Source organism: Limanda limanda, chromosome 5 (assembly GCF_963576545.1).
Source record: "Limanda limanda chromosome 5, fLimLim1.1, whole genome shotgun sequence".
NCBI lineage: Eukaryota > Metazoa > Chordata > Actinopteri > Pleuronectiformes > Pleuronectidae > Limanda > Limanda limanda.
In genome coordinates this window covers 29,944,077-29,963,716 of record NC_083640.1, presented here as the reverse complement: position 1 = coordinate 29,963,716, position 19,640 = coordinate 29,944,077, and the positions used below count along the sequence as shown (strand labels likewise).

The 19,640-nt window shown below is 40.5% G+C and overlaps 1 protein-coding gene across 2 annotated transcripts in view; it reads left to right on the top strand.

Annotated features, from left to right (window-relative positions):
- Positions 1–19,640, top strand: part of nr6a1a (nuclear receptor subfamily 6, group A, member 1a) — a 75,015-nt gene that overhangs the window by 42,372 nt on the left and 13,003 nt on the right. The window lies entirely within an intron of this gene.

The window sequence follows — 19,640 nt, the reverse complement described above, 5'->3', positions numbered from 1 at the left end:
AGGAGCTGTCATGCAAATTGCCAGGCTTATTTTCCTACCAATGCATTTATTATCATACTCAATGCAGACCTCGGCCACTGTTTTTTATGACATCTTTAATTTTCTAAGTTCTTTAAAACTTGATGTTAGTATTTGAATGTATTGTAGTATATTGCGAAATTCCAATACATATCTCACATTATTTTGTTGTGCATAAAGAAAGACACGGACATCCTCAAATGGGCATTTGTACAGTAATGGATAAGTGGGTCACAGTTTTAGATCAATGCAGATCTCGAACAAAACTTTGAACACAAAACTAAGGAAACACATGTTCAAAGAAATACTTTAATATCCAGCACCTAATGGAGAAGAAAGATATAGAGTAAACTCCAGGTAAGATTCCAGCCACAACCAAGTACCCAGACAGGTAGGTATGTGCCTGTACTGATTAGAATGTATGATTAACATAGTTACAAAGACTGTGGGCAACAACATGGAAGCTTGTCACATTCCTGCTTTCCACCTGCTGCAGGGAGGGATGTTCACAGGCTAACCTGCCTCGTTGGTGTTTTTCTTATAATTCTGTTTGCGTTAATCTTCTTGAAGTGTAAGATAAATGGGGTAATCTGTATTAATTCAACCCAATGAAAAAATGCATTGTTTTCACTGTCCTAGCTGTAATTACAATAGGATGGATGACAATTCAAATATATGTCATACCAATATGGACATAAAGTGTAGTACAGTTTAATAAACTGGCATTATGATATGGAGCAGGCAGAGTTGAGAGCACAGGCACTTCTTGGGGAGCAGGTAGATTAAATGTCTCTTTTCAAATCTTAAGAAGGTCACTTTCAGCTTTGTCTAATCCGCCATTTCGCGAGCAAAGAGGAGTTAGCATTTGGATTGGAAGAGTGGCACTGCACAAATACCAGTGAAGTCAGCAGAAAATATATATTTACAATGTCAAAGTCTGTATCACTGAGCAGTAATACACCGGTCACAAAACAGACATTGCCTTGTGATGGCTGGTTCAGCATTTATAATGGTAAAATCGAGCTGTCAATTTGTTACAGCAACAACAAATAGTCAGGTAATTAACAAGCCACCCAAACAACAGTTATTCCAATTCTAATTCTTCAGGAGATTTTTCAAGCTAAAATGTCAAAAAATGCATGGTTCATTGTTTTTCCTGGTCTGTGTCACCGCTTTTGAGCAGAGAATGACCTGTCTTATTGTTCATATGTGAAAGGTAAATTCTGAAGAAAGTTCAGACCCCTCTCACCAGACATTGTCCTGAATTCATGTCTAAAAACAGATGCCATTTTTTGTCCCAGTGCAGCACTTCCCATCTTTTTTTTTTGGCTTTTTATTGACATCACCTTTTCTGTTATTGTGAAGGGCATTTTTACAGTTTTTTTTATAGATTATGCAATTAAAGGGAGACTATGCGACTTTTACTCGTCAGCAGCAACTGTGACTTTCCATTAACTTTTGACAGTGTAACAGCAGTACAAGGGAATATGTGTCATTAAAAGTCAGGGAACTGACTCAGTTAAGTGTTATGCAGCAATATATAGCAATATATCTAATGTTTACTGACACATAAGAAAACCAACAAAAAACAGCCAGCCCGTTACCTCTTTGTCTCAAACCTAAACCAGTGCTACTGGCCTCTCCTGGTGTCTCTGCCTCTCTGATTAGAGGTCTCCTCAGGGCGTAATGACAGAATTGTGTTCCTGTCAGTTCCTGCTGCTCACAGTGGGCTAATAGTCATGTTAGCCCACGCAGCATGTCATTAGCTCTCCACCCGTAGCCCAATGAGGGGCAGGTCTGTCATTTCAAGGCCAAATCACAGGGCAGGCAGGCCGGAGATCACAGTAACACCGGTGCTCTGAAGCTCCAGTGTTTCCTCCCACCCTTCCTTGCCACACTTAATATGCACCGACTTACACATACTGTATTAACATGGAAGAATTACTCTGACACAGGCAGGAGGAAACAAATGGAAGGCATAGAGAGGAACTTTGAGGGGTTGTTGATGCTCAGATCATTGCAGCAAAATCATAAGTTGAAATACGCTGCTCATTTCTGACTCTGATTGGATACTTCATGGTTATCACTCAGATGATTAGCAGGCTTGCGTAGTATCTATCAGAGCTCAGGCTAATCTGCTTTGATTATTAGCCTCTAAGCCTTCCTTCCATGCTGGGCTTGTCGACTACACAGTAATGAGAAATTACACTGTCCTCATATTTTTATTAATCTATCTGCGCTTACTTGTCAGACTGATAATATTTCAGCTCACCCCCTCAAGAATGTATTTGCAGTGCTCCTTTTGCCTCACACATGCAAACATTCCCTCAGACATCTGGATGACAGAATACTTATCAATTATTACAGTGTACTTACTTGCAATCCTCTCAAATCACAGTTCACAGCTCTCTAACATTTATTTGAACTGGCCTATAAGGGTCTGCAGTCAAAAGAAACTATGTTTAGCAAACCTAATCTTTCCGTTCCCTGTTTCAAAGCCCCAGAACTATAAGATAACATTCACAGATAATCAATGCAGACACAGCAACAACAGCTACAAATGGAAATCTCACTTCCAACCGAGTTTGATTCGTTTCAGGTGTTCTGTTTTTTACCCCAGGGGATGCTCGCCTGGCCTGGCCTGGCCTGGCCTGGCCTGGCTCAGTCTGGCCCTTACACTTTGTGGTGTTCTGCCCGATGGCAGTAACCTTGCACACCATTAAATCTATCAGACAGCTGTTTTAAATACCAGGTAGATGTTGAAAATACAGGACACTGTAAGTAAGTATTTTTGGAGTGGACTACATTAACTACTGGACAGGCAGTGTCAGCTTTTACGAAGCATCTGTTACATGTGTGCGTGCCGTATCAGAATCATTTTACCCTGTTTCTCAGCACAATAAAAACTTCTGCACAATTTGCAGCTTATTGGTCACAGTGGGCTTTTAATACCAGCCACAACTTGCCCTGCAGCTGAAACTTCATGGGAAATAAGCTGAACCTGATATATTTAACACAATTTCCAGCCTGCAGCTCCATAAGCAGATAAGAAGTGGATCCGTTTTTGATCCACGTGAGCCAGATCTTAGCAAAGCTGTGGGTCGGTCCTTGAGTCAGGGGGACGAGCTAATAATTATGAGTGAGCGTGACCGTGTTATACAACACATACGCATCTTCTCTCCACACCATGACCTTCTCTGCTGAGATTTGCATCTGCCTAGCTTTGCCCTTTAATGGGGCATGTTGTGTAAGTAAAGGGGCACAACGTGAATAACATTGGTATTTGCGCAACAGCCTGTGTTGAGTGGAGAGCTAACTGGAGCAGGAGAATGGCGCTGTTCGGCGAGGTTCACGGCTGTTATTCCTACAGGCCATGAGCGTGAAAGGAGCTAATGCCATCTGACAGTTCTGGAGCAAGAAGAGGAGGGCTGGACAGAAAAGGAGGAGAGAGAGAAGGTGGGGGGTGTTAAGAGATAGAGTAGGATGGAGAGGGGATGGGGGTGGGTGTAGATGGCGTGGTGTTGGATAAGAGAGAAATAGGGGATGAGCTAGATATGGACAAAGCAGGGATGAGGAATATGGGAGGGGAAGGGCTGAAGAGGTGATACTGGAGGGACCTCCATTGTTACGTGCTGTCGAAAATGGCCTCTGAGAGCCATCGCTTTTTATTTTGCGACATTTTAAAAATCAAAATATTGATAACATACAGATGAGGTTTGACCTCTGAGTCTGAGGTTAAGATTCGCAATCTCTTTCGTCTTTGATATTCTACCAAACACTTCACAGTGTGCAGCACATCCATTGTCTCCGGTGGGTTCACATTGTGGGACAGACTCAGTCACTGCTGCCAGACAGAAAATGTGCCTTTGACGGAATTCCAGAAATGCTCGCAAAGCATCTCTCTATCTCTCTCACACACACACACATATACACCAACTTCGATACAGTATTTCCAAGATTTAAGGGAGCATGGGCATGGCCGGCAAATGTTGAACATTTCTGCATTGTGTGTCTCAGAATCGTAAAATGAGTTGCACTGATGACGTACTGACAGAGAGACAAAAGATAGGAAAAGGAGGAGTGGCAGCGTAGAGACAGGCGGCAGACAGACAGAGGGAGTGGGAAGTGAGGTGGGATCCCACTGTAATTTGACAGGCTCCAGTCCCACTCGGGCTTCAGCAGCAGCTCTTTTGAAGGAGGCGTAGCAGACGCCCTTGTGCCAGCCTAACCCGTCATTACCGACAGGGCAGAGAGACACAGAGATGCTACGTCTTGTTCTCTCTTCTTTAAAAGCACTGAGAAGCAAGGTTTATGTCCAATTGTAGCTACATTGCTTGCTGACTTTATTACACACACAAATGGAAATGTGCACATTTATAAATCATATGCAGAATTTGTAGGTAACTCAAAAAATTTAATAATACAAGACAGTTATATATATATATTTATATTTATATGTGTATACAATATTTAACTCTACCTTTGTATTCATTACAATTATACAAAGGCACATTTATTATTTGTTTCATTATAACAAATGCATAAGAACGACATAGGAACATTTTTAACAGATGAACAACATTTACGACAATATAAGGACGTCTAAAATCCGAGGAAGATTGTTCAGCTACAGATATGAATCAAGGTCATCCCTCCATTTCTCTCACACCCAAAGTAAGTTATGTATTTTTTAAGTGTATTAATCCAAAATTACATATGTTGATTTTGGTTTGAATTCTTCCGTGAGATCAAGCTAATGTAATAAGTTGGAGGGAGCCTTATGAATCAAGTCTCAGCTCAGTAATGTTCAGTATAAATATCAACTGGTAGAGTTTTTTTTTAAATAGGAGAATAATTTAGTGTTGGATTTTGAAACTGTTACTCATTGAAAGTCATGAGTCATGACGATGATGAAATCTGTGTGCATATATATAATGGTTAAATGTTGTCTTTCCTTAAATAGATGAACACTGTTATTTACCAGCAGTAGTTAATAAACTCAGCTTTCTCAAGAAAAAAATGTCAAACAATGTATTTTTTGCCATGGCCGGGCTCATTACCTCAAGCAGTACAGCTAACACTACTCATTAACTGCTTCCCTTCAATTGGAATGAGACAGAGGAGACATCCATCATGGCAGCACAGACACACCTCTGTCAGCTGCTGCGTGGAGATACTTTGTGTCAGGTTTGGGGCGGGGCCTCCACTGTGAACTCTGAGACCTTGTTGCAGTGGTGTGCGTGCTTTTGCCTGCATGTATTTGATCTGTTTTAAGAGTCTCAACCTCCTTTTTGAGTATATGGTACATTTTTAAATGCAGATAACTGGATTTACAACACTATATTTTTCTCACTTACAAAACACACATGAAATGTGCCAAACGTGAATGTTAATGTTTATTAACGATACCCACACTTTCTAGAGCTGGAACAGGATCTGTTTGATCCAGAATAGTCGACCACCGATGGAAGACAAACCGCTTTTGCTGATAGAAACCCAACAACATCAAAGGTGGTGTTGGTTGTTTGGCAGCAGATAAGACGATTAGGAGTCAGCCCCCTCAGCACCCTCCATTACTAAAGCTGCTGGCCCACATCTACAGATTATAATGGCTGCTCTGCTGCCTTTCAGGTCACACACGGCTCCACTTTGATCAATTTGCCTGTATTTGTGAGAGAACAAGCCAGCTCATGCTGATGACTTATCAGGTTCTTTGTCTGCTGACAGAACGCTCACACGGGCTCTGTGTTTGTGTGATACTGCCCTCTGCTGGGGAGGGTTGTCATCACCACCACCACCTTTTGATGATGTGATGGATGCTGCACTCCTGACATAAAGGAATATTTAAAACAATGATTAATGGTTCAAAGATGTGAAAGCTGCCCAAACTGTTATCTCTTCTCTAGGTTTTGCACTTTTTAACCATCCTAAGGCTGAGGTAACAATATTTTGTACTCAATACTGAGGTAAACGTATTCTCAGAGATGAACATAATTTCTGCTTTGTTTCATCTGGACTTAAACAGGTGTTAGTTGCACAATCATTTTTAGTGGCACACAGATTACATCAGTCACTTTTAAGTATGAAGCATTGGCCTTACATGGTGCATATTCCTATTTGCAATGTTTTGCACATTGATTTATCACAAAGTAATTGTTGATTATTAAGTAAGACATACACAATGTACTGTGGTCGTGGGTTTGGGTGAAATGGAGGGATGATCTCGATAAGGATCGATCAGAATTTTTCCTCTGGTCTCCGCTGGATAATTTTCAACTGTTTTACATTTTCCAATTTCTATCTTGTATTTGTTGTAATGAAAAAAATGATAAATGTGCGTTTGTAAACTTGTAATGAATACAGTGCAGCTTTTATATTGTGTAATATATTTAGTTTTATTCCCTCAGGACTGTAAGAGATGATAAAATCATTAAGCTTTAGCACTGTTTTCAGAGCTGGTATGCATTCTGTTCATGAGGATGCCATTTGGTCAAACAGTATGTAGCAGTTGTAGTTCTGAAACACTGGTGAAAACAGTTCGGCAGGGAACGTCCCTCTTCTTGTTCTCAGTCTTGTGTCAGATGCATGGTATGACCTTTGACCCCAACTTATGTTGACCCACCTTCGTCACTGCCTCATTATCTGATCTGACTCAGGTCACTTCCACAATTAATTTATTTCTGTAAATAATAAAATATACAGATCAATGTCTTCAATTTTGGCTGTGAGGACATTTGATCTGAATTTCTTTTGTAGCCAAAAAGATAAATTCACCATATAGATGACCCCATGTAGTGCTGAAAAATATGCAAAACATAATCGTTTTGTGTATGCGATAAGGCAAGAGTAACAGTGGATGAGGCAGGTCAAGGCAGGTGAGGCAGGTTAATTTATAACACTTTACACCAGAGTGACTGGAATACAATTAACACCACAGATACTTCTATGGCAGTTGAATCTTAAGCTTTTTTCTGACATGATCTATGGTTCAGATCAGGAGAATTGTTTACAGAGTTTACCCATAGTCTGCTTTTCACACATGCATGGCATAGCAGGTGGTTCTCTGCATAGACGCATTCACAACAATAACAAATCCTCTGCATTATTCAGGCGAGAGCTGGTGCAGCCGACAGAGGCAGGAAGTGACGTATTAACTTCCCTGCATAGATCACGTGTTCATGTTTACGGCACCCGGACACCGTTGTCAGATCTTATCACCACAAACTCTCTTGACTTCTTCATCAGTGACTTCTAGGTGTATGACGCCACTTTTTCACCTGAAGATATTTATTTTTTCCTTTTTGTGTCTGTCGCGTGTTGAAAGTGTCATCAGATCGGTAATGGTTCATACCCTGGGTCAAAAGTGCCCCAGATATATGTTTTATTAATTTCATTATTTTGTTTCACCATATCAGACTGAGACAGACACACAGCCCAGGCCCTGATCTCCATCATGGCAACACCATTCTCTGAATCACTTCATCTTTCACAATTTGTGTTTAATGTAAAGGCACAATGTTTGAGAAGTTGAAGATTGTGTGCGTTACTTACAAGACCTCTGAATAAGCTGACATCGAATGTATGAAAAAAAAAAACAGTTAAGTAAATCAATCAAACTTATATACACACCACTCACTGACTTTGTTTCCTACCTTCACTCAGCACTGTAGAATGTACACAATAAAAAGTCACAGTGTATTGTGGAACTGTTTGAGGAAGACTCTCAAATAAGATGGACTAAATCTGAGCATTTAGAAATGTCAAGAGAACCGCTCAACAAGCAGGTTTAGATCAGTTATAAGAGATACGTTTTCATCTACTTATCTTTCACTCAGCAAAAAAGTACTATTCCGTTCTCTGGAACATGGAGGTGAAGTAACATGAACATAATGCACAGAACAAAGCAGGTGATGTAATGTGGGCAGCAGGGGCCCAACAGCAAAGTTTTGCCCTGGAGTCCTGTATCAGGTTAATCCAGCCTGTCAAGAACAACCCTTTCCATTCAGCAAACAGGAATTCACTTGGAGTTACAATATAATGTCTTATCAATTTGAAATCTACTAAAAAACTATTTCCAAGATAGATGCAATGTTGCAGACTTTATCACCCAAGTCTTGTATATATCAGACTGGAATACCAGAATATATCAATAATTGGGATCAATTAAAAGCATGAGACTGGCTTGTGAGTGATTGTTTTTAGTGGTAATTAAATCCAAGATGTTGGCCAGGTCACCCCAGTTTTATTTGCCCTTTGGAAGTTCAGGCAGAGAACAATTTCATTGATCCGCTAGTCATCAGGGCTCCAGAAAACAAATGCATCTGGGGAATGTAACATGGATCATTGTAAATCTTATCTTCAGGTTTGATATAAACCAAAACCCAGAGGTCAGCTCTCGTACAGACACAATCACCAGGTGACTCGTCCCAAAGAGCCCTGACAGAACACCAACCAAACATGAGACTGTCGTGGAGTCAGGATATATTCACTGATGCTACAACTTATAACATGCTGTGATATGAATTGGGATCATATACAACTAAAATCAAGCAAATTACTCCAGTGGCTCTCAATATTCTTGGCTTGTGACCCCCTAAAACAAATCAACTTTCACTTTTGCCATCTTGTCACAGGTTATGGCCATAGTTTTGAATTGAGTTATTCTTTAGTTGTTTTCATTGGAATAAATTTCAGCAGCCTCAGTAAAGGTAAAAGTAAAGATAATAGCAGGAATACGACACATTTATTTTGGTTTTATCTCATTTTGTGACCCTGCAGGTTTATCTTGGGACCCCTATGGGGCCCCTACCCTCAGGTGCTGAGCAACTGAACCAATCAGTCAATGTATGGATGTGTGGAAACTTTGTAATTATATTGATAATCACGTATGAGTTATAAATACAAAACGTGTCCAGGTAGCAGGTGACTGAATGCAAACATTTTCTTGAATTTTTTATTTTCATTTGATTATAGATTATTTCACCAACCTTGGCTGAGGGAGACCTGCGGTTACACTCGTAAATCCATCATCGAGCAACCATTGTGCTCAGCAGCACATCACTCTCACCACAATTAAATGACGACACATGTTATTATTGAAACTCTCAATTTTGCACCTCTGTACGAGGCCTGAATTAATTAAATCATTTATTTGTCCTTTGTAAAAGGTAATTGTTATAAAGACTCAGAGAATCACACACTTCATCAGGAAGAAGAATGGAATTGCTTTGACTGGGAAAAACTAGTTGTGGACAACTATTTGTTCATCTATAGAATTTGCCATTGAGAGAAAATGTTCTGGTAAGTGTAATCCAAGGAGGCTAGGTCTTGCCTTAAGGGTGGGTGTTGATTTCCGATTTTGCCTACATACTGCCGACACCCTAAAGAACTGGAAGGAAAGGATAAGCAAGAGCCTCCATGTATGTTAGAGCTGGATGCCTTTCATTCCTATAATTCTCAGTATTTTTAAAAAAGGTGAAAATCTACAAAAGATTTGTTTGTTAAATAAGGTATATTCTGTATATTCATCTGCTGAGGAATGCTGAAGGTCTTACGTGCTTTGGAAAGCTTGTGATCCGTCAGGAAAAAGATGAATACTGTGTACTTGCTTTGGATCAGGATGTATCTATGTTTACAGCAGAACACAAGCAGTGTGACCTGTGGCCTGTTGAAGTTCTTTGTGTGAACAGTGGAGAGATGTGTGACTGTGTGTAGATGGGGGATGGGAGCTCAAACAAAAGAAATGCCCTTTGTTACTAAATGTTTAGGCAAATGCAGAAATCAAGGCATCGATCAGCACATTGGAGCTGACATTGAATCAACTTCATATTTCCAGCTAAGAATTTAGTTTCATTTGAATGGGTTCTGCAGGAGTTTCAGGAGCGGCAAAGTCGACAAGAGCAAAAATCAGGAATGTCTGTCAGGCTGCTGACATAAAACACATTTTCACCTTAAAACACGACTCTTGTCTGAGAGACAACAACATCAGGAGTTTGTCAGGGGCAAATTACAAATTCTCTGTGAAGTTTGACGTTTTAAACCTCATTTGTGTTTGTCCAGGCCGAGAGTTTTTCTTTCATTTACAGGAAACATTTCTGTGTCTTGTTAGTTACAGAGGAATACTTTAATCAAATCCTGACCCGTACTGGACCCCTGAGGCTGAAGCCGACATCAAGTCTTTAATAAATATTTCAGCCAGTATCCTTTCAAAATGTGCCAAAACATCATCACAAAACATTTTCTATATAGCAAAATTACCCTTTGCTTTTTACAACTTACATTTGGTTATTAAGCCACATCCACACTACTACACTTTTAGCAGTTCTAGAGCCACTAAAAAAGACAAGTTTGGTAATGCTCCTGGCCCTGTTTTAGTTTGAAAACTCCAGAGCAATGTTTTAGTCTAGACAGGCAGAAATGGAGATGATTGGAAATAATGACGTGGACACTCACAACTGCTTGCTGATTGGGGCTGATCCCATGACACCCGTCTGGGGGGAAACAACAGCATTAGAGCCTCAGCTACCAGTGTAGAACGTGCATGGATAATCAGTTACAGGCTTTACTGATCCTGTTGTCTTTGCTAACAGCTGTTGTGCAGTTATATTCAGCAATTTACATTGATACTACTGCTTACATGTGTAGCCAAAACTTTTGTGTTGACAGAGTTAGTTCTGGTTTGAAATCGTCGCTGTATGGATGCAGCCTTAGAGAATTGTGACAAAGATTAATGGTTAATGGGATAATTCACAATTACAGAAAAACTTGCTTTCTTAAGGGAAACAAACACATTTTTTGTATCTGTGCATGGCTGTTTCTGAGGTTTGTTACTTATTGCAGAAGAAGCTGTACTGTGCCACTTAAGCCGAAGTTCTCATATGTTAAAAACATAAGCAACAACACAATTACTTTATTCAGATTAAAATATTTTACTGTACTGTGCCACTTAAGCCGAAGTTGTCATATGTTAAAAACATAAGCAACAACACAATTACTTTATTCAGATTAAAATATTTTAAATTAGAGAAAAAATTTATGTTGGGGCACTTTATGTCTATTTTCCAAACAAAAAGAAGGAATAATAAAACGACTGAGGGATTGAACAGAGAATATATTTGATACTCTGTGGTATTGACATTTCAGTTGCTACCAAATAGTGTCGAGGTCCATCTTCTTAAGTTGAAATGTCAATTTATATGTAAAACAAGAATAGCATTCAATAGAGCACAACCCCCTGCCAAGGCCCAATACTATTTGGATCTGCACTTCAATGCACACGCTCATATCAGTCACATTAATATGCCTGTTTTCTCAGCATTCACAGAAATTTGTGAAAGTGTAAAAAAATATGTAAATACAAACAATTTTACAGCTTAAAGAAAGTGAAAAAAAAAATCTTTCCCTGTGTCTCATCCTTCATCCAAGTTTCGTGGAAATCAACACAGTAGTTTTTCCAAACAAACAGTCGGGGGCAAAAACATCACCTCCCTGGTGTAGCTGATATGGGTTTTTCATAATCCTTTAAGTCACAATTATGTGTCTTTTAATGTAGGCAGGTGGACATAGTGGTCACCCAGATATGTCTGCGCGGCAGTTTCCTTTTCACATGTATGTTGTAGGTGTGCTTTTCACAAGAGAAGGTGAAGATGTGAAGTATCAGTGTAGCATAGTAAGGATCTGCACCTCAGGTCGACTCTCAGGTAGCACCCCTTGCCACATGACGGCAGATAACCAGCAGAGCCTCAACCCTGTCGGTGCTCCATCTGCCTTCAAGGTTAAAGGCAACATGGCTGATTATGCTATTCATCTTCGGCTCATGGGAGGAAAGGTGCTAAGGTCAAGGGTGACATATGCCACTGGTAATGGTACATTCAAGGCTCGTTAAACTATAAAAATTAATTTTATTACATCTGCATTTAAAGTAGCTTTCGGTCAGTTCACTTTGACAAATTCTCCACCCCTTAAATCAAAGTGGACTATAAAAAAAAAATGTTCAAATCTGCTTGAAAGACTTGTCCAGATATAACACCTTTGTCAATTCCTTATACGCCCTGCCTTGGACGCAGTGACATGTAGGATCAGACTCTTATGGTAAGCCCATCTTCGACCATACCAACAGGTTCCACTTGTTTCTGCCGGCTCACCAACCTGCTTGGCCAGGACAGTTCAGTTGCTGTGAACCCTCCCAGGCTCAGGGGCATGTCTCAGTTCTCTCTCTGCCAGTATGCAATCATATGAGCTATCCTTCTGTGGTGTGTTTGAATGTGAAAAGCTTCTTATATGTGACTTAGTGTGGCCAGGTCATTAGCATTCACATGGGGGGTTGGGCACGGGGGCGGGGTGCTGCTGCTGTGAGAGTGAACAGGAGGTATTGGTAGGGTGGGGTTGTGGAGAGGGTGGGCTGGGGGACTGGCTGGATGATCAGGACAGGCTTGTCCACTGTAAAGTTTGGTGCGGGGAGAGAGGAGGCTGGTGGACACAGAGCACCAGGTTAGCCATCAGAGTTTAGGGTGTGATACACTGGATGCTTCTCACTATGGCCCCCTAGCCAGGCCACTGGAGGGGATGAAGGAAGAGAACCCACTGGATGGTAAGATACCTCTAGCTCTCACTGGTTTAAGGCTGGTCACCATGGCACCAAGAGAAGGCCTCAAATCATACTTACAAGCATATTTGCCACAAAATTAGATATTTAGCTTGACTGCCAGGTGAATTTGAATGGGATGGTCATTCAAGTCAAGGGTGCAAGCTCTGAGCTCGACTGGTTCCCCCACCAATATGTTACCTGAGTTTCAGTGCAAAACTTTGTCTTGTTACCTTACCCAGAGGAATATAAATATGATTCACTGGAAGAGGTCAATATTCTTAAATGTTAAATATATTAACACAAGCAGCTGCACAAGACATTTTTCCGAGTAGAAAACACAAACTCAAGATTTAAATCAAAGAATGAGTCAACTACAGTATCAACAAGGATGTTTGATGCTACCTTTAATTACTTGTTTCTACATTTACAAAATTGCTGAAAATGATTGTTGTAGTTTCTATGAGTTTCATAGAGCTTGAGTTTCCAATCGCCTATCATACTCCTTATTTATTTTTTCTAAAAACACTGAAAACAATTTCAAGTCTTATTCTGTTTGAACCACAGTCTAAAAACCAAAGTGGTTCATTACTACGATGGTGATATTTGTACATGTTTAGACTTCTTGATTTTAGTAGATATTTTACAGTCGGGATGCGGACAAAAGACACAGGAGATAAAGAGGGACAACATGCAACTTCAGTCCTGACAGGAATACAAGAAGGATAACTTGGTTAAATGGGATGACCACAAAGCCTCCCAAGTGAATGTTCGGTTAAATTTAGTTTGCCAGCTTTCGGACGTAAATAAAACAAGTCTATACTTTGCACTACACTGTTTACACTCCTGCCACTGCATTTGGCTAACAGCATTACCTGACCCGTCCATGAAACATCATGGTGGTTAAAAGATTAGAGGGAAAAAAAATACAATTGGCAACTGACACAGATGTTGGGATATACCCTAGATGTTACATGAGCTTTCCTGCCCAGATTTATATATTGTTGGGAATTAAATATTGCTACAGCTCTGAATCCCTGACTCCCAACTTCAAATTGAGATGCAGCCTTTTTTTTCATTTAGAGAAATGTTCAGGAACAGAAAGTGGCTCCATCTTGTTGGCTCTCAGCCTCTTGGACTTTCCACTCTGCTCAGTTTGTAACCAAGCAAGCTGTGAAACTTTAGCTTTAAACCTTTTCTCTGCTTCACTAAGTGCTTCAATTAGTTAATGTCTGTGTGTTTTGTCAGCTTGAACCTGTGTTTATGCTTGGAGATCCTCTTTAGTCCTCTTCAGAAGTGCCATAGGCATGACTGAGGGGAGGGGACACTAATTTTGGTGAGAGCCAGGGAGGGGGTGGTGGTTTGTTGTATTGTTGAACGGCAGCGAAAATAGGACTATCAGTTCCACTCAGATAACCCCTAGCTGTCATTGGACCTCAAGCCAAGCTGTGACCCCGGGGCTTGAACTCTGTCACGTGACCAGGCAGTAAAGTGACCAGTGGTATTGCTGGGCTGTGCCTGTGGTCAGAGAGGGGCAGGGTGTCGAGGAAATAGGTTGCAGGGAGAGAGAGAACAGAGAGAAAGGCAGAAAAAGAAAAGAGTGATGAGGCGACCAGGCCCGGTAGCCTTTCTTTAGCTGAGTCCCTGCTTGAATGGGGCCAAGGCAGATTGGGAGAAGCATGAAATGGATACATGGGAAGGTAAGGAAGACAAGCAGGAGACTACTGCATTCTGTTGAACTAAACATGAATATGTTTGATTTGGAGACGAGAGGTTCAGTTCAGTTCATGTGATAAAGCTTTTTTTAAATGGTTTCCGGTGACTAAACACACATAATTCAACATATATATATATATATTAACCGGTTTGATTGTCTCTTTAGTAGATTGTTTGTTGTTGAACGATTTGTGTCAGATCAAAGCAGACTCTGCAGAGTATTTGGAAAACACTTAATTACACTGCCCAGAATTTATTAGTAAATAATAATAATTATATATTAACATTTTTTTTTTAATTTTTCAACATTTTGAAAAAGAACACAATTAGTTCCAGACTAGTTCCAGATGTAATGTTATTAACATCCCAGATGCTGTACTTTTAGTAAACTGGTGGTACATTGCTCTTGTGTGCAACATTTGATGGGATTAGTCCTTTACACTGAGACTGGTTAATGATTAAATGATTTTCAAGACAGACTTTTCACAGTGTTCCCTGTGATTGATGCCCTCAAGTGCTTTGTTGTTGTTCGTGTTATCGCTTATCTCGATGCAGTAGTGAATTGCACCGTGTGCCTCCATATGTATTCATCTTTGGTAAGTGGCTGTGGGTTAGGTTGCAGGCAGCAGTGTTGATATGATAAACTGAGTTTTACATATGGTTAAATTTCCGTCTCCTTCCATTTGGCTCTTCCTGGATTTTTCACTTAGAGCCTGTTTTGAATGATGGTGTAGTTCTTCATACTAAGCACTTTTTCAGATGTGGGTGATCTTTCCTTGACCTCAGCTGACAATGCTCTCCCCAAATTGCTTTTAGCTTGTCGTTATGTTGTTGCTTCATTTGGCTAGATGAATTATCTTAAGTGCTGGAGTAAAATAACCTTCTTTTGGCAGTTTTCACACTACATCCCTCTGGGAGCACCCACCCACCCCCCAAGCATCCAAATCACCCCCTCCCTCTTTCCCCATGTATTGCAGGAATTTGGAATGTGATCCTTTCTCACTCTTAAGATATATTCCACATGGTAAAGCAAAGTGAATCACCAAAGTGTCATGGAGTGTTCATTACTGCTGCATGTTCTTTGATAAGTGCTTAACTCAATGTGTTTGATTCAAATGATTTTTGATGTAACTTGCTCATCGGCGCTTGGGGACGTTAAAGACAGGGAAATTATTTCTGGTTGTTCTTCAAGGACTTTAGTAAAGCATGTGGAGGAACCATGATACTGTATTCGGTCCCATCCCCCTCATGTTAATCCCCCTGCCAGCAGCCATATTGGTTTTTCTCCAGCTAAGGGAGGTTTAACTCCTTACTTCTGTTGATATAACTGAAGCTATTACATTGAATCTGCAGGAGGACACGTTTTTTTGATATTGTTTTTTCTGTAACGTAGAAAGGGTGTCCTCAGCTAAGCTAAATTAGGGAGACGAAGAAGACAAAGCACCAGAGATCAACAGAAAAGGAGCATGAGGTTGTTTATGTGGATGTTTAAGCAGGGGCAGAAGCTGTGTGAAGATCAATAGTAACAGTGGGGGAGGTCAGGGACTACTGTGACTCTGTAATGCTCGTCTATAAATAGCCAATAACAGAGGCTGCTCATTCCGTGCATGCTCCCTTTTCTACTTTGACTGAAACATATACCCATTTCTCCAGCATTGTCAAACCAAACCAAGTACATCATGTTGCCTATCTTTGTCTTTCAAGGGAGTGTTATTACAACTGCCCTTGCACCCTTCCCCCCAGGACCAACACAAACACACACACACACACAGGATTTGAATAATCTGCTGTTTAACAATCGTATGTTTTTTCTTAGTGTTCATTTTTTATAGTAGATGTTAACAATTGCCAATCTGTACATTTTACAGTGCTTCAGTCTTTTATGCTTGGGAAATGATCAGTGGGAGTTCATGCTGCCGACTCTGTGGTCTGTGGGAAGTCTCCTGTGCCTGCTAATACAGTAGCGACTCAACATTCATTAGCAACACTTTAATATGACTCTGTATCAAAAAGCATGGGTTGTAAGACTTAGCACATGGTTCATATCAGAACATGCTGGTTGTTTAAGCCTGACATTAAAGAGGAGCTAAGGGCCAAAACCAGTTCCTGCTGTCTTTTTAAGCAGAGGTTTTAATGTTCGGAAAACGCAAATGAAAGAAACAGGACACAGGCTTAAACAAAGATGTCTGACAAGCCTCATTTCCACACAGCTTTAACTCTTTATTTATGTTTGTGTAAAAAAAATGTTACACTAAAACGAAATAAATAACAATAACAAGCAAACTTTATTAAAAGTAAAAATGTTGTCAAAGTGAACATGGTTTACTAAGCATGTTTTAATCCTCCACTATAGTGTATCTGGTTTAACGCACCAATCCATAGAATAGAAAAATTCCCAATTGTACATGTTGTCATTTTTGCTGCAGTTGAACTAAAACATACCAACTCAGAATAGTAACAAAAATAGTGTAAAAAATAGTTACACATATTTGGTAACTTTTGTAACCATCCTTTTGCCTTTGGAGAAAACAACAAACTGTCAAAAGAGGTTCAACACGACAACATATTTTTAATAAAAACAAATTAAAATTCTGATGTGTAATAATCAATGTATCACTCGTATGTATACTATTAATGCAACCTGTGAGTGTAAGGATAGATCACTTAACAAGAACATACATTAAAATAAAACCCATGGATTCAGTCCTAATGTAAGCTCTTCTGCCTCCATGCACATTAACTCTTATTTAAAATTTACACTGAATAATAACCAACATTTAAATGACCTTTTAGATGCAAACAAAGCTCAGACGGTAAGGCCGACTCCTACAGTCAAGGTCTTTTCCCATATTATTTAACAAAGTACCATCACTGTTATTAGCATAACATTAAAATGTATCCTATCCTTGGTGTGGTATTAGTAAATGCTAATGTTTTAGCCTCTAAGCCTGGGTGTATATTATCAAGAGCACAACATCAACAGGTTACCTTTGTCTCGTGGTTGAGCCCAATCTACAACTGCATGCATGTTACTTAAAAGATTAGCATCACAGTGTGGGCTGCTGGGAATGCTGGATCTTAGTCCCAGAGGGTCTTCAAACGCTTTGTACATACCAGTCATAGTAAGAGAAATGCTTCCCTTCTTCACCCCCAGGTAGGAGAGATAAGTTTCAGAGAAGAGATGAGGAGTTGAAAAGGGGGGAGGACTAAGAATCAGACATGGTGGGTGCCAGCAGCGGAAAAGTACAGCACATTCCTCCATCCCCCGCTCCCTGTCTCAGCTGGGCACGATTGTGATGGAAAGCCCGAGACAAAACCTGAAGAGAAAACCCCTTCAGCAGCAGGCCTTGTTGCTCTGTCAGCCACTCAAAGGGCTGCTTTACACTATACATCAGCCTTTGTGTGCATAGGGTGTGGACAATAGGGAGATTTGGCCACGATACATCCCTGTTCTCAGTGTGATGCTGCTCAGAGGGGGTCAAGAGATAGTGAAACCTGGGCCATATTTAATCAGGCACCTTCACTCAGTAGAGGATAGAAAAGTGTGTGAGATGGAATAGTCATTCCTTATAAAAAGCACATCTCACCCAGGCAGCTTGCTCACAGTTAGCATGGGCTAGGACATACAGGATTAGTGGGAAGCATACAAGAGCGCTGTTTGTCTTTGCCACTGACTGAGGCTTCAAATGCTCCACTTGCTGGTTTACGTTAAAGTTTGGAATGAAACCCAGGCTGACCCCTGAGAAACAATGCTGCCTTTAATGGGCCTTTGGGGGTGGGGGTCTGTGTGTGTGTGTGTGTGTGTGTGTGTGTGTGTGTGTGTGTGTGTGTGTGTGTGTGTGTGTGTGTGTGTGTGTGTGTGTGTGTGTGTGTGTGTGTGTGTGTGTGTGTGTGTGTGTGTGTGTGTGTGTGTGTGTGTGTGTGTGTGTGTGTGTGTGTGTGTGTGTATGAGGGTTCCTTTAATTAAGCTTAAGAGACATAAAGAGAGGCTCGAGATAAACCATGCAATCATCTCACCTTAATGTATGAAATTTAGCAATGATGCATACTTAACTTCTCCAACGTTTAACAAAGGGTGTCTGTTAAAAAATGTGTAGCCTTTAAGAACAGACTCAGATTACCCTGAGGATATCCTCAGGGTTATTTTGTCAGACTTGATAAAGCTCCCTTATTGGGGGAGAGCCATATAGGACATTATGTAACCTTTTCTACAGGCTGAGGCTGATTCCACACAATGCTGTTTAGTGTAACAAAAACAATCTCCATCCAGATAAATGTTTTAGCTGCGCATCATAAATGCTCCACGGAAGATGGGATGGAACTGTTACTGAAAGTAAGTGACACCAACATTCCTTGTGGCATTCACAAATGGTAGTCAGGGCTAAAGTGGTGTCGATTGTTCTTTCAGGCACACAGAAGGTCTCTGTTATGGAAAACAAAATAGAACGCTGCTTGACAGGCCTCTGTGACAAGCCGCTTCCCCCTCAACACATTGTGTCATCAAATCCTGTTATCAGGAGAGAAGAGCAATTATCCAACAGGATGAAATAAGAGATTGGTTGTTAGTCCCTGCCTTCTGATACAGCTATAGAGGTAAACCAGCAGCAGGTATACCAGACCTTCATTGTTATGGTACAAAACATACGGCCACATCGTGGAGTATTCGCGATTTAGGTACAAGAAGTACTTGGTTAGATTTTGCAGAGGAAATTGTGGTTTGGGTCAAAGTTGTTAGACGTAATAAACAACAACCTCCTCAATATCCGATTGCCCATCCACCCCAACCTCACTCCAATGCAGACTCTGTCAACTCTTAATATGTAGCCGCCCGACTTCCTCATTTGATCCTGTATTACAGCCAATAGAGGTCACCTTGCAATGGGTAATAAGTCTTATTCCTCATTTTCACTTGTAATTCATGTTCAACCTGACAAACATGGAGCTACTCTCTTGGAAGTCTGCTAAATAATCCAGGTGTCTCTTTCCCATCGCTGCCGATCAGAGCCGGAGCCAATAAAAACCTGTGTCTACTGCAGAGTCATTTGACCAAGGAGTGAATACTGATTGTATCCATTGCCATCGCAGACAAAAGCTAGATGTTAGTTCTTATTATGTTTTTGATTGGAGAAGAGGGGCTTTATTGTGGTGTTTCTTACAGGATGACCTCAAAATTGTCTGAACATCGTGATTTTTTTTTACACTAAATCAGAAAATGCCTGTTTCCCAAAGCAAAGCAGCTGCTACACAACAACAGATTTATTTCTTAACTACAGTAGCATCTAGCCATTCAGACTTTTTAGGTTTGTCACATGTCTCTGTCTCT